This window comes from Prionailurus viverrinus, chromosome B1, assembly GCF_022837055.1.
Source record: "Prionailurus viverrinus isolate Anna chromosome B1, UM_Priviv_1.0, whole genome shotgun sequence".
NCBI classification, from domain to species: domain Eukaryota; kingdom Metazoa; phylum Chordata; class Mammalia; order Carnivora; family Felidae; genus Prionailurus; species Prionailurus viverrinus.
Window position 1 is genome coordinate 139,265,566 of NC_062564.1, and position 19,557 is coordinate 139,285,122.

The 19,557-nt window shown below is 42.1% G+C and overlaps 1 long non-coding RNA gene across 1 annotated transcript; it reads right to left on the reverse strand.

Annotated features, from left to right (window-relative positions):
* Positions 1–1,984: 1,984 nt before the first annotated feature.
* Positions 1,985–10,125, reverse strand: LOC125163949 (uncharacterized). Its single transcript, XR_007151595.1, has 4 exons — positions 10,021–10,125; positions 8,948–9,015; positions 6,482–6,597; positions 1,985–2,657 (listed from the first exon to the last, which is right to left on the reverse strand). It is a non-coding gene; the product is annotated as an uncharacterized LOC125163949 (long non-coding RNA).
* Positions 10,126–19,557: the final 9,432 nt, after the last annotated feature.

Below are 19,557 nucleotides of genomic sequence, written 5' to 3' on the forward strand. Positions count from 1 at the left end.
TACCTGGGGAGCTTTCAAACTACCAGAATGTGTGGGAGAGTCTGCTTCAATTGGTCTGGGTGTGGTTTGTGCAGCAGGACTTTTAAAAGCTCTCCAGATGATTCTAATTTGCAGACAAGACAGCACCAAAAGTGTAGAGCTCCTTCCTAATGAGAACCTTAAAGAGGATTCCTTAGGCTAAGGGGCCAGATGAAAGGACATGTTATGATGATATCATTAGTTGTAAAGAGGAAAAGATACTGCAAGTAAATATTTAAATGCAGGTCTTTCTGTTTACAAAACAGCAGGACCAAAAGCTCTGAAGTAGTAGGGGAAGCCACAGAAAACACTCGATCTCTTCCAGTTGTATTCTTGCAAATGCATTTATGTCAAAGTATGTTATGGCCCCTTTCGCTTAAATACTAGGAGAGGCTCAGGAAGCCTGGAGTCCAGAGGTATAGCTCTATTAGCAACATGTCCACTTATTCTCCCTGGAGTTCAAGCAACAGAATAATCTCTACAAACAAAACCACTGCTTTCAGCGCACATCAAGATAGACACCCAAGCCAAGCTGTCTAGATCTGTCACCCCCAATTTCCAGGTGAACAGACTGTGAAACCAGAAAATTATGCCACAGGGGGTTTGGAAAAGAGAATGGCAGTCAGGTTTGCATTGTCTTTCTGCATCGCAGACACTCAGGCAACTTTCCATGACATGATTAGATTTCAGTCAAGGAATTTCCTTCCTTATAATTTTATCAAACACTGTCAAGGATAACACACCTTTGCTGAGCACAGCTGTGTACCAGGCATTCTGCTAAGGACATTAAATGGATTATCTATCTCATTTCTTTCACATCCTCTACAGGAAGTAGATGGCTGTTTTCTTCATTTTACGGGTAAAGAAACTGAGACTTAATGTGGCCTTATGACGTGGTCATTATCTTGTGTCTAGTAAATGATAGAGCAAGGATTTAAATCTAGATCTGTGACTTCAAAAGCCATGCTTTTATTACTGAGTTACTGCCCTTGGTTTATAGACTTCCAGAATAAAGCATTCCAATTTTCCTTGTTTTTCAGTCCCTTGGCTTATCCCTTTCTAAATCTGAATCCTAGTAATCGTACAGATGAGCAATTTTTTGTTGTTGATTTATTTAAAAATGAATCTTTCTCGAAGAGTTTGCCGATGCATACATGTACTCAAACAATAGCTGACTTTATCACTGGGGATTGAGATGTTTCTGTATGCAATCTGATTAATCACAAGAAGAGAACAACAGCAATAAAAATTAAAGAGCTGCTGAATATGCTCATGTGCTGACTCATGCCATTGGTGCTGCTATTTTGTCAACATTGAAACTGGATTTTATACTTTATACTGTTCCTTTTCTGTTTGAGCTAATGGTTGTGATAGCATTTTGCTCAATCTGCCAGAGATACTTGAAAATCTTCCCAAAGTTATTAGTAAGTAATGCAAAACAGAGCCAGTCAGGGTTTCTCTGTCTACCAATTCATGGATTCATCGAATGAAGATATGAGGCATGAGGATACCTGAGTTTTTCTAACATTGGCTGTATACCACAAAGTAATAAACAGAGAGGACAGGAGGACAGCAAATGAAGGTTCTGTTAAATTGCATTTGATATGTCTATATAAGGGTCCCCATGTACATGTCTTCTACTAACTTCTATCCTGCACATTAATGTGATGCCTAGACTCTGAGAAATCTTGTCATTTCAGTGTAAGGGTTTACTGCCTAAGCTTGCCATGTTCTTCTGAGGGCCTAGATGGGATGGCTCTTCTGTCACAGTGGTGTGTATCTGGCCATTATAGAATGGTCAGGGACTCTTTCCTGGGTCTCTGCACTTGAACTCACAGTATCAGCAGGTGAAGGCTGTCCATGTGAATTTATGGAATCTCTAGCACATCTAAAATCTGTTTCAACCTCCTCAGGGTCTTTTGAGGCCAGAAAGCCTAGAATAAATAAATCTGAAAGATCAGTTTATTTCCTTTTGAGTCTTGTATTCCTCTGATGCCAAGATCAATTTTTTTTAACCTCCTCAAATAAAGCAGGTGGCAGAAAGTCTTTTTATGCTGTTGGGCTCTTCTAATTTCTGGGCTCAAGATTCGACCGGACTTGAGAAGGTGAGGAGAAGAGGCGATGCTCAGTCTCATTCATTGGTTGGCAGAGCAGCCATGTGCTGCTCTCCTTGAACCATGGGCAAGAAGCATGTGGCTGAATGCTGGAGATGTCCTTTGATGGGGAGACCAGGTTTTGTTTCCTTCTGGTTACAATATATATCATAATTTATATAATGATATCTGTATAATTACATATATTACGCTATACTATAAGTTATCACTAAAATGAATTTTGGAAATAATGCAAAGATATGAGCAAAACCTAGAAAGAGGCTGTAGTGGTCAGAAGGACATTGTAGTGTTCACAGGGCACTCCACAGCTTGCTTGCCCTCCAGGCACTTGTTGGAATTGCACTTCCCCACAATTCCCTTGAATTAGGCGTGGTCTTATGACTGCTTTGGCCAGCCAGGTGCACATGGACAGGAAGCTGAAGCTCTGAAGGCCGAGTGTTGCAAGGCTTGCCTTTCTGCTCGCATGGTGGATGCTGCTCCATCAGCCCTGGTCCCTGAGGAAATCTTCCTATGGTTCTGTTTGGGCTATGTAGAGAGAACAAGAAGTAATCCTTTGTTATTTGAAGCTACTGAATTTTGGGGTTATTTGGATTGGCAGCATAGTCTGATTGATAAGGAAATCATCATGTTAAAGCCTCCATTTTTTTTTAAATACGAAATTTATTGTCAAATTGGTTTCCATACAACACCCAGTGCTCATCCCAAATGGTGCCCTCCTCAATACCCATCACCCACCCTCCCTTCCCTCCCACCCCCCATCAACCCTCAGTTCTCAGTTTTTAAGAGTCTTTTATGCTTTGGCTCTCTCCCTCTCTAACCTCCTTTTTTTTTTTCTTCCCCTCCCCCATGGACTTCTATTAAGTTTCTCAGGATCCACATAAGAGTGAAAACATATGGTATCTGTCTTTCTCTGTATGACTTATTTCACTTAGCATAACACTCTCCAGTTCCATCCGCATTGCTACAAAAGGCCATATTTCATTCTTTCTCATTGCCACATAGTATTCCATTGTGTATATAAACCACAATTTCTTTATCCATTCATCAGTTGATGGACATTTAGGCTCTTTCCATAATTTGGCTATTGTTGAAAGTGCTGCTATTGGGGTACAAGTGCCCCTATGCATCAGTACTTCTGTATCCCTTGGGTAAATTCCTAGCAGTGCTATTGCTGGATCATAGGGTAGATCTATTTTTAATTTTTTGAGGACCCTCCACACTGTTTTCCAGGGGGGCTGCACCAGTTTGCATTCCCACCAACAGTGCAAGAGGGTTCCCGTTTCTCCACATCCTCTCCAGCATCTATAGTCTCCTGATTTGTTCATTTTAGCCACTCTGACTGGTGTGAGGTGGTATCTCAGTGTGGTTTTGATTTGTATTTCCCTGATGAGGAGCGACGTTGAACATCTTTTCATGTGCCTGTTGGCCATCTGGATGTCTTCCTTAGAGAAGTGTCTATTCATGTTTTCTGCCCATTTCTTCACTGGATTATTTGTTTTTTGGGTGTGGAGTTTAGTGAGCTCTTTATAGATTTTGGATAGTAGGCCTTTGTCTGATATGTCATTTGCAAATATCTTTTCCCATTCTGTCAATTGCCTTTTAGTTTTGTTGATTATTTCCTTTGCTGTGCAGAAGCTGTTTATCTTCATGAGGTCCCAATAATTCATTTTTGTAAAGCCTCCATGTTGAGAGGTAGTAGAAATATGACAAAGGAAATCACTCAAGAGGAAAGGTCTTACAAATTTCTTGTTTGCTTGTTTTAACCTTAGGAATTGCTGGCCAGAAAATAGAGGAAAGGATTGAAAGATATTAAAATGTCCAGGCCAAGCCCTATAAAGCTCATGTTTTTTTTTAATGGAGTAAAATATATATAACATAACATTTCCATTTTTTATATGTACAGTTTAATGGCATTAAGTATATTCACACTGTTGTGCAGCTGTAACCACCATCCATCTCTAGAACTTTTCATCATCCCAAACTGAAACTTTGTACCCATTAACCAATAACTCTGTTTCCTGTTTTAACCTCCTGGCAACCACCACTTTACTTTCTGTGTCTATGAAGTTGACTAGGTACCTCATATAAGTAGAATCATATAGTATGATTTTTGTATCTGGCTTATTTAAAGGGTCTTTTTTTTGGTAAAAAGATTGCCTGCTAGTTTTTGCTAGCAATTCCTTTATCTGTCTAGCTATTTCCAAGACAGTCTTAGCTCAGAGAAGAGAGGAGTGGCAGGAATCTGCCGTAATCACTGACTCCGGCAGTGGGTTGAGGTGGCTGCATGCTTTCCAGGCCAGAGGTCAGTAACCTTTCCAAACTGGAATGCCAGAGTTCCAAGACCTGTGCTTCCCTTGGGTCAGGGGTCAGGGATGGTTTCCAACCCTGAGTGACCAAGTTCTGCCTCCTACTGATATGGGGAAGGCAGGTTGCCATATCCTAAAATCGAGGTAGAGAGCTTTGATTTCTTTCAGTTGTAATGATTGAGCGCAGTGACAGCAGGTGATTATAGCTTTCAAAAGGGGCTATGACAATGATGACAGGTCCCAAAGCCATGGAAAACCATCCTATGGACCATCAGAGAAAGAGGAGGGAGGCTTCTTTATCATTCTTTTCACTTAAAGAAAAGTTAAGTTGTGAGAAGTTGTCTGGGTCAGTCTTTTTGCTTTTTGGCAATTGCTCTCCCCCGCCCTGCCCCAAGAATTGTACTTGTTAGAAATACATGGGCAGTCCAGGGTGAACATTGGAGGGGCGAGGGATGGCCATGGGAGTAGACTCAGTGGCACTCGTGAAATCTCTGTATTCTGGCCATATTGAGGTTTGGAAATCATCACAATCAAAGGTTTATTTTTTTTTTTAAAAAGGGTCATAGGAAATTTCAATAATTGCCATAAAGATAATAAAGCTGTTCTCTAGTTTACATATCTCCCCAGAGGTATCATCTATGTGCCAGGCATTTAACTGGGTGCTGAGGATTCAGCAGAAGCATAAACACACATGGTTTCCTCCTTCATGGAGCTCCCACTCTAGGGAGCAGACAAATTTTAATCAATAAGTCAGTCAATAAGTATTTATTGAACCTGCATTATGTTCCAGACACTGGGGATACTCTAGGAAGCTAAGCAGACACAAATCATGCAAACAAAATGTCAAATTGTAACTCTAATAGGGGCTAGGAAAGAGAGGCGTTCTGTACTGTGGGAGCCTATAATCCGAGTTTAAAGTAGCCAGGGAGAGCTTGCTTGGAGATCCAGGGCACAAAAGAGCTTCACCAGCTGAAACGGGACAAATGTGCACTTGAGGCAGAGGGAATGGCACTGCAAGGGCCTTGCGGGTGGGAGCTTGGGGAGAATGAGAATGAATGGAAGCCTTTCATGGTTGGAGTGGGGAGAAGGGATTGGTGGACAAGGTAAGGCGGGCAGGGTAGGTGGGAGCCAGTCCAGAAAGGTTTCCTTATAGAAGTGAGAGGAGAATGACCTGTTATTTTCCTTGTTAGGATGTGTGAATCTTTTCTTGGGACGCCTGGGTGGCTCAGTCAGTTGAGCATCCGACTTAGGCTCAGATCATGATCTCGTGGTTTGTGAGCTCGAGCCCCACGTTGGGCTCTCCGTTGTTGGTGCAGAGCCTGCCTTGGTTCCTCTGTTCACCCTTCTCTGCTCCTCCCCCACTTGTACTCTCTCTCTCTCTCTCTCAAAAATTGATACACATTAAAAAAAAAAAAAGAATGTGCATATCCTTTCTTTTCCTTCTCAGTATGGCATCATGATTAAGAAAGAGCATAGTTTCTAGAGCTAGACTTCCAGGGCTGGATCTCTGCTTTCCCACGTATAAGCTTTGTGACCAGAGAAAGGTGTAACATCTCTGCATCAGTTTCCTTATCTGTAAAATGGCAACTATAACAGTACCTACATCATAAGTTTGTCAGGAACATTAAATGAGTCTATATATGTAGAGTGTTTAGAACAATACCAGGCATGAATTAAAAGCACCACGTGAATAAGACCTATTATTATGGCCCTGTATTGTAGAGAACATCACTAGTCACCAACTGTTGTTCCCCAGTTACTTCATGAAGAAGAAACCCAAACCGAATTATATCCAGAACACATAAATGTTTGCATGATGAACAGAAAAAAACCTAAAACAAACTGTAGGTCTCTTCAGTGTCCATTTATAGTATAGAAAAGTGCCTTTCTCAAGTAAATCACCTTAGAAAAGTGCTCTTTCAAAGCTGAGAGAATTAAAATACCTTCTACTTTGCCCAGTGTGTATTTGAGATTTTTGGAAGAACATATTATTCCTGATACTGATTCAGATGACACTTGGAACTGACTCAGGGCAGAACTTACCTCAAATCCTTTCATCATTTTGCCATCGATGTAACTGAGTAATCTTAGACGGTAGAGTCAGAAGCAACCTTAGAGATCAGCTAGTCATTTGTTCTGATTTAATTGGCTGTTGGTTTCTGCATGAAGTGATCACATTAGAAAATAAGAGCTGCCAGTTTAAGAATTTAATAGACAAGTAATTAATTTAACTGAGATGCTTCAGTGAAAATCATAAATACCATCTGCAGCTTCTCCTTTGGAAAGTGGTGATACATTTTTGCTGAAGTTTCCTTTCTCTTTTAAAAATCTATTTCTGAAAAATAAAAATAATAAGCAGCCTTTGTACCTATAGGTTTGGTAACGTTGTGAGTCATCAGGCCCTCCATGCGGACGATGCTGTATTATTAAACAAACTTTTATTGAAAGCTCACTATATCTGAGGCTTGTGATGGATGCATTTATATGATGCCTCATTTAATCCTCATGGTTATTATGTGGAGTCCTGGGTAGGTCTCGGGCCCCACTGGCCTTGAATCCCATCTCACCCTTCCTGTGTTGTGTTCTGTATTGCAGAAGACTGACTCCAGCAGCTGCTTTCCTAGCGTTTCCTGTCCAGTTGTTTCTTCTTGGGTTTGGGCATTGGGAGGCACTGGTAGAGATGTTGGGTGGCAGTGGGGAGAGAAGTCAGGGTATTTCTTCCATTTCTCTGCCTTGGGCTGTGCCTTCTCTATGGCTCTAGCTCCCATGGGACTGTCCGGCCATGGTTCTAGCTTCCACTTGGTGGCTCTGCCTCTAGGTTCCACTAACATTATCCCTTCCCTTGGTCTCTCTAGCCAGGGGATGGTAGAACTTCCTGCCCTTACTCATCTCTGGATTTCCCCATTGCCTGCTGTTTGGCTTCCAGATTCCATCACCTATAAAATCAGTTCTCTGCATTAAAAATAAACTAATTTCTTCTTTCTTGTTTAGGCCCTAACTGATAGAGTTCAGTATAAATGTACGTGTGTGTATGTGTGTGGAAACAAAGGACCATATAGGCTATATATCACAATTTTTTTTCTTTTTAAATTTAATTAAGTAATTAACTTATTTATTTAAGAGAGAGTATGCACAAGTGGGGGAGAGGGGCAGAGGGAGAGACAGAGAGAAAGAGAGAGAAAATCCCAAGCAAGCTCCACACTCAGTGCACAGCCCGATGTGGGGCTTGATCCCACAAATCTGGGATCATAACCTGAACTGAAATCAAGAGTTGGATGCTCAACCGACTGAGCCACCCAGGTGCCCCAATATATATCACAATATTAAGCTCAATAGTATAAATCTACCAATGAAATCAAAGTCCTAGCACTTCTAAGTTCATATGTACCTTTTCTATTGTCATGTTATGTACCTTCATAACTCTCTAGGAAAGGTAAACCCCTTTTTATAGAGGTGATCCCTCTTGGATCATCAGTATCATAATGGGGTTTGCCACAGCCCTGTTTTAGTTCAGTTGGATTGATGACTTATTGCGGGATGATTTTGAGGGTCAATATCCTGCATGTGTCCGGAAATGGAATTATTAGACCTTGAAGTAGCACATTAAAAAAAAAAGCCCTTTTATGTGACTACTAAAGCTTCGTTCCTTTGGGAGTCCTCAGTAGATCATTGGGGCCACCAAGCTCTGACCACTCTTGAGAACTTTATTCCTCATCTTGAGTTTAACTCAGAATCATGATATGGACACTCTTAAATTATTGGTAAGTCCCACATGTAAGATCAAAGGCTTTGGACTTTGCCATAATTTTAGACTTAATTTTTTAGACTGTTTATAGGAATAAATCACAGGCTAGAATGTATGTGGTCTGAAAACACTGAAGGATGCTTAGGATAGCAAAAAATCAATAGGGCTCGACAGTATTTTTAGATTTCTAAAATATCCTTAAAGGGTAAGAATTTGTCCAGGGCCCGGCAAGGGGTGAGGTAATTAACCCCCTCAGATTAACCTGGGGTCAGGAGCAAGCCTTGAAGGGTGGTTCTCATACCTCGCATACCCCTGCCCTGCAATAGGGCTGGTCTATGTGCTGCCCTGAGGCGTGATCTCATGCCTGCCTTTTCTTACCTCATTGTCCTCACTTCTGCTGGTCCTCTCACCTGCACCCACACTGGCACTGTTCAAATTCTCCCCATATATCTTTCACAGCCTGAGTGCCACTTGCTGTCCAATTCCTCCTAAGTAACTTGTTTTCCTTCAAACTCTTACGGTGTGCCTACTTCCCATGATCTTGTACTTCTTCATTTTACTGGATTTTATTACGCTTTAATTTCTCCAATTGCGTTAGCCTTGTCTTTCCAAGTAGATCACAAACTCCTTAAGAGAAGAACTATTTCTTACTCTTGATCATCTGCCGCACTACCTCGTACAGAGCCAATACGTGTTGAATAATTGATTTGGTGTGAAAACTGCTTCAGTCTTCTAGATCCCAGCCACTTAATCTACTTAGTTACCTTACTGATGTCTTCTGTAGCCATTGGGCAGCCACTGCACAGTACAAGTTTTGAGCACTAACATATTTCTTCCAGTCAAAAGAGAACCATGACAGAGTTCCAGACACGGTGGCGAGGAGAGAGGGAGAAAGAAAAAAGTGTATTTAGAAACCCAGCTTGTTCTCTGACCTCAAAGAACTTGTTTGCTGGAAGTTACTGAAAAACAAAGCTGCTCAGAACATTTATCAGTCTGTCTTCAGACCAGAACAATTATCAGTCCATCTTCAGACTCTGGGATGTCTTCAAACAACAATAGGAAATGACATATGCCAAGAAATTCTTGGTGGGACGTTTGGGTACAAAGGGTTTTCTTTCTTTCTTTTTTAATGTTTACCTGTTTATTTTTGAGAGAGAGAGAGAGAAAGAGAGAGAGGCAGAGATACAGGGAGACAGAGGATCTGAAGCAGGCTCCATGCTGGCAGCAGAGAGCCCTATGCAGGGCTTGAACTCACAAACCATGAGATCATGACCTGAGCCGAAACCGAGAGTTGGATGCTTAACTGACTGAGCCACCAGGTGCCCCCAAAAGGGTTTTGTGCTTTAAGAACATTAGCTCTACATCCATATGAAAGACCAGAAGGTCATGGTTGAGTACCTATTATTTACTGAGCTAAGAATGCTATGGTAACTTAAATCTATATGCTGGATTTTTCACCACAAATGTAGATCTAGGTATTCTAAATTACACTAAAAATGAGAAAACAGATCCAGAGTTTAAGTAACTTAAAAGAAAAAAGTCACCTCCTCCAAGAGGCCTTCCCTGGACCAGGATGGGCTAAGCACTGTTAGATTTCCCATAGCAACCTGTGGCTATCTTTATCATAGTGCCTACATATTATTTTATATAGTGAGTAGAAAGTAATATAATCATCTATTTTATAGATGTGTCTCCTCTGTTAGATTGCAGCCTCCTTGAGGATAAAGTTCAGCTTCTGAGTTTTCTCTGTGTTACATTTATACTCCCACTTTCATACATGTCATAGGCCTTGGGGTTTTCCACCACAGAATGCCCTTCAGTTATTGAGAATAATTACCACCTTTATTATACAGTCAGGGCTCCTCTGTGTGTCTTCCTTTTCTATGGAAGAGAGCATTTAGGACATTTTCTTTCTTAGGAGACACCAGCCCCACTGCATTTTAGTGGCCAGAAAGGCTCTGTTTCCACAAGTTAGCATCAAAAGAAGATAGCTTATAGTCATAATTGCTCCCTGGGAGAAGGGTTGCCACGGACACTGGAGAACATTCACGGTTAATTTTATAGAACCATGGCTAATGGGACAAATCACTCAGCCATGGAGACTCCTCAAGCTCAAAAAGCATAGAGATGCAAAGAGGGAAGCAGGTCATGGGCTCTGCCCTGGGCTTCTGAGGGGGTCTTTGGCAAGGGGAAAGCAGGCAGATGTGACTCACCGGGTCAACTGTGGGTGGCATTGGACTCAGCTGTCACAGCTGGGCTGACATCAGCAGCAGGGGATTGACATCAGTGCAAAGACAGCATCAGCGAGCCAGGAGTGTGTGGTAGGGACAAGCAGGGTTTGAATACCCAGAGAAGAAAACCTTCTGTTGGGGGGAGGGTGGGGGAGGGAGGGGGGAACTACCAAATAGCAGCAGTAAGCTGGGTTTTTTGTTTTGTTTTGTTTTGTTTTGTTTTGTTTTGTTTTGTTTTGTTTTGTTTTTTGCCATCCAAGGTCTAACTAGGCCCAGCTGACTTGGTGCTCGTCTAAGGAAGTGCTGTGATGTGTCCTAGATCACATGGAATATTAGAGGTGAGGGTGAGCCGTAAGACTCCCAGGCCGGTGCTCTCTCCATACCCCATACAGAAAGGGAGACAAGAGCAGATTTTTACAAAAAGTTGTGAAATCAAGTTAGGAACAACCTGACCCTTGAACAGCCTGCTTCTCAAAGCACAAAAGGTCTTTTGGGTGTTTAGTGACTGCAGTGATTTGACATAGCAGCTTTTCATTACTTCCTGGAGGTGATTCTTACAGATTAAGCCAGAAAAAGATTGCCGTAGTGCAGTCATCATGCATGTGCTGATCTTTATTGATGTTAAGAAGCAAGAAAGAGATTTAAGTGGGAACCCTTCCTGTGCAGGCAATACTCTGCCTTACAAACAGGAAACCGTAGTGCATAATTAAAACTATAATAATCTTTAAAAGATAATAAGCAGCTTGAATTCCCTAAACACTCCACTTTTTCAAAATCCTTTGATGAATTCTATCTCACTTGATCTTCATAGCTACTTCTGCATAACTTGGGAGGCAGTAGTAATCACCCATTTTGTAGATGAATCCGAAACCAGAGAGGTTTGGTGATTTGCCCAGGATCACACAGCAGGTACTGTCCGAACTGAGACGAGCATTTTGCTTCTTTATCTGGTGTTTTTGTGTAGTAAAGTTCACAATCCCTTATCTGAAATTCTGAAACCCAAACAAAAACAACAAGTCTATTTTTTTCTTTCCTAACTCATTTGATGGCAAAATTTTTACCTATCTTGATCTAGGTTTGGCAATAAAACCTGTTTCGAGATGATGTGAAGCTCTTTTTGTCCTCTTTAGGGAGAATATTCGTATGTTTTTTACCAAAATTTTAATGTGTTCAGTTGCAGGATGCTGCCCCAAATCAGTGTGTTATATTTATTGTATTAGTCATATTGTCTTTCTACAGTCTCTCCCCCCAAAAATTCTGATTTCAAAAGCATAATACCAGAGTTTTGGATGATAATTGTAACTCTGAAGTAGACTATCTTTGTCATCTAACAGAGCGAGGCAATAAGGTATTTCCATTAACCAGAGATTCTGGTTAACAGTCACTATAGATGGCGTACATGTATTGCTAATGTTGAACAAATGAGACTATAATGAAATAGACTTAATATCAACTCAGCAGTTGTTGTGAGAGTGAAATAAGATAATTCAGGTAAATCATTTATCACAGCGTCTGGTTCATAGGACACATTTCATAACGAGAGTGTTAGCTATTACCTTTCTCAATAAACTTTGTATCCCCATGTTACAGATGACAGGCAGAGGTTAAGTAACCTGCCAAGGTCACATGGCCAGTAAGTGGCACCGCCGGGGATGAGACACCCAGGCTGACTGTTCCACCCAAAGCATATGCACGACCAGTGGGGTGGAAATAATTCTAGGATCTTCCAGGGGGCTCTAGAAGTCCTTCCAGATCATCATTATGAAAATTAATTACTGAATCATTGGACTGCAGCATGTGGAAGTGTTGTTTAATAGCCTGCTGGTTAAGAGGTTTTGCTGGCTACAGATAGAAGGAGTAGGAGAGGGAGAGGGAAGGAGAAGGAGAGAGAATAAACTAGAGAATGTCTTATAAATTAAAAAGTTGGAATGACTTTATGGAACAATTGGCAAACCTCTATGTCAGAGAATTATTACAAGAATATTAACTCCTTTGGATAGACTAGATGAGGTCTTCCTGGGAATTCTGGCAAAGAAAAGATACTCCTAGGACTTTCCCCAAAGTTCTGTGGACTAGGCCAGTGAAACCTATGGTTTTTGGGTAGAATAATAACTATGTGTGTGTGTGTGTGTGTGTGTGTGTGTGTGTGTGTGTGTGTGTGTGTAATGAGAATTCCCTCCCCTTCTACCCTCCTGACAGCTCCCCTGATGACAGCTTTTTTGCCTTCTCAATTTCCTGCTTTGAACCCAGGAAATTTTCATTTGCTTTGGTGGGGAAGGTGGTGGGCTGAGAGAGAAGGGGCAAGAAGAGGAGAGTGGGATACAGATCCTTGAGAGAGGAGAGGAGAGGAGAGGAGGGAAGTGCTTGCTTCAAAAATGGATTCCAGTCCAGCCTCCGTCCTTCACGACTACTGTCCCAGATGGTGAGAGCAGAGCTCCCATGCCTGTGCCTGTGGTCTGTCCGGGAAGCCTGGCAAGACAGTGAGCCCCTCGGTGGCTAAGCCCGAGATTAAGAGGACCTCAGTGCCATTGTGCTGGCAGCTGCTCAGGCTCACCCGTGTGCCGTGCGCCTCAGCGCATGTCTGGTCTTCCTCGCTGTTTGGAGCAAGGCACTTGAAAGGCACCCCCTCCCCCAGACTCCTTGACATTTGTCCAGAGATTAATTGGGCTAATCCCCTTCTTGGAAGAATAGGTTGGAGAGTATGTATTCAGGGAGGGTGAGGAGGCAGGCCAGGATTGAAGAGGCTAGCATTAATGAAGGCACTGGGGCTTGCTGGAGCCTTTGAAGGAAGAAAAGAGCAAATTTCTCTGCTGTTCCTGGACAAGGCTGACAGGTGGGCAGGGAGACTGCGGTTCTTCTGTTCCGCCCGGCTTTGCCAGAAGGTCTGTGCGCACCAGCAGTAACAACTTTTGACAGCACCAGCTGTCACTCAGGGAGGGAGCGCTCCCGGCACACCTTGGCCTGCCATTCTCGTTTCTTGTACTGAGGGCAGAGGGTGAGAGCCCCAAGATAGGCCATCCTGAGTGTGGAAGACACGGCATTGCCCAGACGCTTGTCTGGGATGCTTACAAAAGTGTATATTTACAGATTGTTTTGAATCAAGCATTCAAAATGAACATCATTTATTACTTGAGATTTATGGTCGAGGGGAGGCAGGGGGCCACGTACAGTGTTTTCTTGTGCTGTATGCAGCTGTCCATACTCGACAGGGGATGCAAGTCTCTTCACCTTATTGTCTAGTAATAATAGCTAGTGTTCCCTGGGAGCTGCGTGTGTGCCAAGGCACTGGTCTAAACATTTTACAGGTATTAATTAATTTCCTCTTCGTAACAGCCCAAATGAAGTAGATGCTAATATTGTCTCCATTTTACAGAGTTAGTACCATGCCCAGGATAATTTGTAAATCGTGGCACCAAGGCTCAAATTCCTATAGTCTGCACTGGCTGCATTGCTAACAGAGAAAAGGGACTAAGCATTTTGCCTGGGCTAGTCTCGGTTTGGAACGTGACTTCAGTGAGATTGAACAGTTAATTGAGGATAATGCATCCCGGGAGAACTGAGGATAAAAAGCCATGGAAATGCTCTGAGGTCCCTGGGAACCCTCTGAAAGATATGTGCCTAATTGTACTATCGGTAGAAAATTTCCTCCAGCTAACAGGATTGCATGCATGTGCTGTGTTTCATTGTCAATTGCTGTAGGCACCAGCTTTAACAAATACGAAAGGACTGGTGGTTAATCAAATGAACTTAAGAGCGTTCTTTAAATGGGATTTATATTGATGTCCATCATAAAAACTATTAATAATGAGGAACTTAAAAAACATCATTGAGAAGTGAAAGGGAATCTGCAAAGGTATGAATATCTGTTCATCCTTTATCAGAGGTGGGGTAACCAGGTCAGAGAAATGACAGATGCTAATAATGGCAGAACAACAATGGGGAGGCATATCTTTGTGGTTTTGAGCACCGTGAGAGCTCTTTGAGTTCGGAGCATCTAACGTAAATCTGTTTGTTTCTTCTGTGTAACCACTGTCCACTCAGCAGGTCGCACGCACACAGCCTCTTTGGCCAGCGATATTCTTTCCTATTTTGAGAATCGGTTTCCTGGCACCAGAGACCAGTGCAGATTCTCAAGTGGGGTTCAGGAAGAGAAGGGAAAGTAGATACAGAGTCAAATCACCCCCCTCTTTGAACTTTAAAACCACCTAAGAAGGAGTACTGTCTTCATTTTATGATGAGGAAACTAAAGATCAAAGAAGTTGCTAACCCAAGACCACACAGTGGGTAAGTGGCCAGACTGGACCTGTGCACAGGCTGTGACGTCCAGGGTGGTGCTTTCCGCACGGCCTCCACGCCTGCTTGTCACCATGTGTCCAGCACTAGGTGGTGAAGATGGTGAAGGAAGGAAGGGGAGAACCTCATCTTGCCAGACTGGCACCATACCCCATCCCTCCTCGGCTTTGTTGCCAGACTGTTTTTGCCACATCCTAGTCAGTCTCCTTGCTATAGGCGGGGAAGGTGTGGGGGGAAAGGAGGTAGACATCCTTGCTTCCTAATTTCCCTCTTAGGTCCTTCTCCCAGTTCAACCACAACACCCTCTCTCACCTCCTAACTGCTCTCATCCCATGTGGATCTTCACTGCTTGTTTGAAGCTGAGAGCTCACTGCTGGTGGCTACTTAAGATGGAAAATGACGGGGGCGCCTGGGTGGCTCAGTCGGTTAAGCAGCCGACTTCGTCTCAGGTCATGATCTCGCGGTCCGTGAGTTCGAGCCCCGCGTCAGGCTCTGTGCTGACAGCTCAGAGCCTGGAGCCTGTTTCAGATTCTGTGTCTCCCTCTCTCTGACCCTCCCCCATTCATGCTCTGTCTCTGTCTCAAAAATAAATAAACGTTAAAATAAAAGATGGAAAATGACAAATGACTTTGGTAATCTTTGGTAAACTCCTGGGCTTGAGAGATTTGAGCTCACAAATTGAGATCTAGGTAGATCTTTCTGTGTAGTTGGGAAGGTCTTTTTTTTTTACCCCCCCCCCCCCCCAACGTTCATCACTGGAGCAGAGTTATAGGCTCATTACACCCAGAAAAAAGCTTGATGCTAGAGTTTGTCAGAAGAGAACCTGTCCCAAACAAAAGATTTCCAAATAAACTATTAAAACAGGCTCTTTTTACAAGTTGGGATCACTAGCAAAATCTCTTGCTTCTCCATATGTAGAGTCTTCTGATAAAATGCTCAGTGGTATTCAAGTTGTACTACTTTTTGCATAAATATCAGTCTTATTTATACAAGGTAATATCATATATATCTATCTGATTTTATTTTAAATTTTAAATGTGTTTATTTATTTTTAGAGCACATGCAAGCAGGGAGGGGCAGAGAGAGAAAGAAAAACAGAATCCCAAGTAGGCTCTAAGCTGTCAGTACAGAACCTGACCTGGGGCTCAAACCCACAAACCATGAGATGACAACCTGAGCCAAAACCAAGAGCCCAATGCTTAACCAACCAATACCTGACTTTATTTTAACATGGTTTAATTTGATAGGTGACAGGATCAAACCCAATTTTTCCTTCGTGGTACTGGTATGGTGTTTTGGGTCCACATAGCCCACTGCACGTACGTACCATTCTACGGTCTTTCACTCACATGCCTTTGCCTCACATCAGATGTGAATGCCTTAGTTGCACAGACTGTTTTAACTTCTTTTGCATCTTAGTGGAACATCCTTCCACCCTTACCCTGTCTAATCCATTTTCCACTCAGTAGCCAAAGAGAGCTTTTGTGAAAACATAAATCAGATTGTGTCGTTTTCTTGCTTAAAACCCTTCAAGGTTTTCCCATTGCCTTAAAATACAATGTGCTTGCCTGACTGGGGCTCACCACTCCCTGCAAGTTCTGGCTCTTGTCTCCCAGCTCTAAGCTTCTGGCCTTGGCTCAGTGCTCTGCTGCCTCAGGGCCTTGGAACCTGCTCCTCTCTCTGTCTGGAATGTTCTTCCCCTGGCTTTTGTACAGTTGGCTCCTTTTTAAGCCTCAAGTCTTAAATGCTTAAATGTCACCTTAAATGTCAGAAAGACCTTTCCCTGAACACTCCACACGAAGCAAGTTATTTCTGTTATGTTCTACCTCTCCACTCTGTTTAAATTTCCTTATAGTATGTATCACATTCAGCGATTACTTTATCAACTCACTTTGGGTTCTCTGTTCTTTCATTAGAGTGTAGGCATCAAGAGGACAGGGGCCTCTTTTGTTCACAGATGGATCTTCAGCACAAAAAATAGTGGTTGGCATGGATCAGTGCTCCATGTATATGTGCTTAATAAATGCAGGCATGAATGAACAAATGAACAATCACAGAGATTTTCCGACAGTCATTACCCAATAGGAATTACGTGTAGGGTTCTACCAATGGTTTGAGACTTTTGTATTTACCCAAATGGATGGTGTGACCCCTCATGCTTGTGAACACATGCCAACCACAAGAGAAAGGCTTATTCATATTATATATTTTATTATTATTATTGTTGTTGTGGTTATTATTATTATTATAAGAGAGCACTGCCTGAGAACGAGAGCAGAGACAAGGGACCCAGGGCTACTCTGCTTGTCTGCTGCTCCCGCATAGTCTGGATACCTCTTTCTGCTGAACCCTGCATCTTTTCAAGCCTGAGACAGCCACACTGCCTTTGGACACTCTTGAGTACAAATGAGAATGAATTGGGAGATTCTCAGTCCTGAATTTGAAAGATTTTTCTTCATAGCTCTTTAAATAAAGTATCTGCTTTTACAAGAAGCTTTAAAAGACACGGAGGTGGATAATTAGGATCTAACCCCTCGTAAGGTGGCCGCTGCCCTGATGACAACATCACGCCCTCCGGAAGCTGGCCATCTTCAGAAACTGGTTATTTATACTGTCATATCCAAAGCCCTAGGTTTCTTTTTCAGATCTGGTGTTAGCATGCTGGGAAGCAAAGGAGTGAGCCTCACTGACTCTATAGACATTTAGGGTGACTTATTTTTGGCTCTGCCGGAAAATTTCCAAATTTATCTTAAAGGAAAAGTGACCAGACCCCAACAGACTAGGGTATGCTCAGTACCTCTATTGTTCCTCGATTTATGCACTAGGGGCCTGGGAGCATACTGTGGAAAATAACTTCTCCAAAACATATTATCAAGATCGTTTGAAATGTATTTTCTGAGACAAAGATGTTATCTTATTTAAAATTTTATATTTGTTGGGACACCTGAATGGCTCAGTCGGTTAGGTGTCTGACTTCGGCTCAGGTCGTGATCTCATGGTTCGTGAGTTCGAGCCCCACGTCAGTCTCTGTGCTGACAGCTCAGAGCCTGGAGTCTGCTTCGGATTCTGTATCTCCCTCTCTTTCTCTTGCTCCTCTCCCACTTGTGCTCTGTCTCTCTCTGCCTCTCAAAAATAAAATGTTTTAAAAAAAGTTTAAATCAACTTTTAAAAAATAAATAAAAATTTATGTATGTTTATATTTATAGTGCTTATTAGAATTTCCAGTGTACCATTTTGGTTAAGTTCCTACAGCACTATTAATAATAGCTAATGTGGACTCAAAATAGAAAATGACAAGGATTATTCTAATAACATTCAGGAAAAATTTCATCCCTGCATTATCAGCTCTTTTGAGATTGAAAAATAATTTCCTAAATTGTGGCCTAAGGTGCTAATCTCCTAAATACTGTCTCTTCTCTCAGTTCTTATTTTGTTTATTGCCTTTGAATCATTTATGGATTTAAAGCCACCCCACTGAGTACCAACTCATCTCTGCCAGGTGCACTGGGTCTCAATGGGTTGGAAGTGAAATGTGGGGTCCCAAGCAGGGAAAGAGATGGAAGCCACACTCACAGTTTATTTGCTCACAGATGTTCACATAATAGAGGCTGAAATTTAAGAAGTAGTTTTTTTCTCTTTGTATTTGTGAGGAGACAAAGAAAAACGGTTGTGTGGGGGTTGGGGAGGCAAGGGGCAATGAAACTCTGAGAAGAATTGGGAATATCCATGTTCATCAGCCCTGGCAAGAGAATAAACTCATTGACAAGGGTATTGATTTTTATTCTCAGGAACACAGACTAGGGCATTTGACTCTTGATGAATCATTACCAAGTGACTTTTACATGAGGAAGGAACTAGGGCTTGATCCAAGATGAGGACTCCAAGAACCATCCATTGATTTCTCCCCTCTCCCAGCACCCTGAAGAGCTGTGGAGGAATCATTATGCAGTGTCAGGGTCATGACAACTCCCGATGCTTTGCGATAATGCTTAGACCTTGGCAACAGATTCCCCCTCCGCCTATGTCAGTGACGCCAGTTTTGGTCTGTGTTGACTGCGGTGACAGGTCGCCTCCTGGTACTGAGTTCTCTGTTCTCTCATGCAAGGAAAGGGAGGACATTGTGGATGAAAGAAAGACATTTGCTGTGACTCTCTAGGCGAGGATTTTCTAGGCTAGAAGTGTAGAAGCCACAGTGTTTCCTCCTGTGTGCGCTGCTCCTATAGTCAGGGTTAGTCACCAAAGGAGTAATTGCTTCTGGATTATGACTTTTGTGGTCAGAACAGCTAGATTTCTTTTAGATTTGATTAAGTGTTGGTGTTTAAGATGCTTTTCCAATGTGTTAGGATTCTTCTAAAATTGCACTTGTTGTGATGAGCCCCAAGGGTTGTATGTAAGGGTTGAATCACTAAATCCTACACCTGACACTAATATTACACCATATATTGGCTAACTAGAATTTAAAAACTTGGGGGGAAACTTATTACATATATTTACATATATTTTAAATTCATGCTAGGTTTTGCAGGCCAGTAGACATTATTCCATTCATATTGCCAAAGATCTTATTTAAGAAAACATCCTTGATTAGGCTTACTAAATCAGGACATTCTTTTATTTTCCTATCTCATTTACTAATTATGCAAAATAATTTTTTTTATCTCGTTCAGCTAATTTCCACATGACATTTAAATTTGTCAATCAGTTACTCTTGAAACTAATCAGATGATGTCAAATCCCTAAACTTTTAATAAACAGGTTCAAACCCCACAAAATGTCTTCATTTGAGAGACTGAAAATAGATGTAAATCTTTAAAAAGAGCAGATAAGAGAATATTTTAAGTGAGACATAG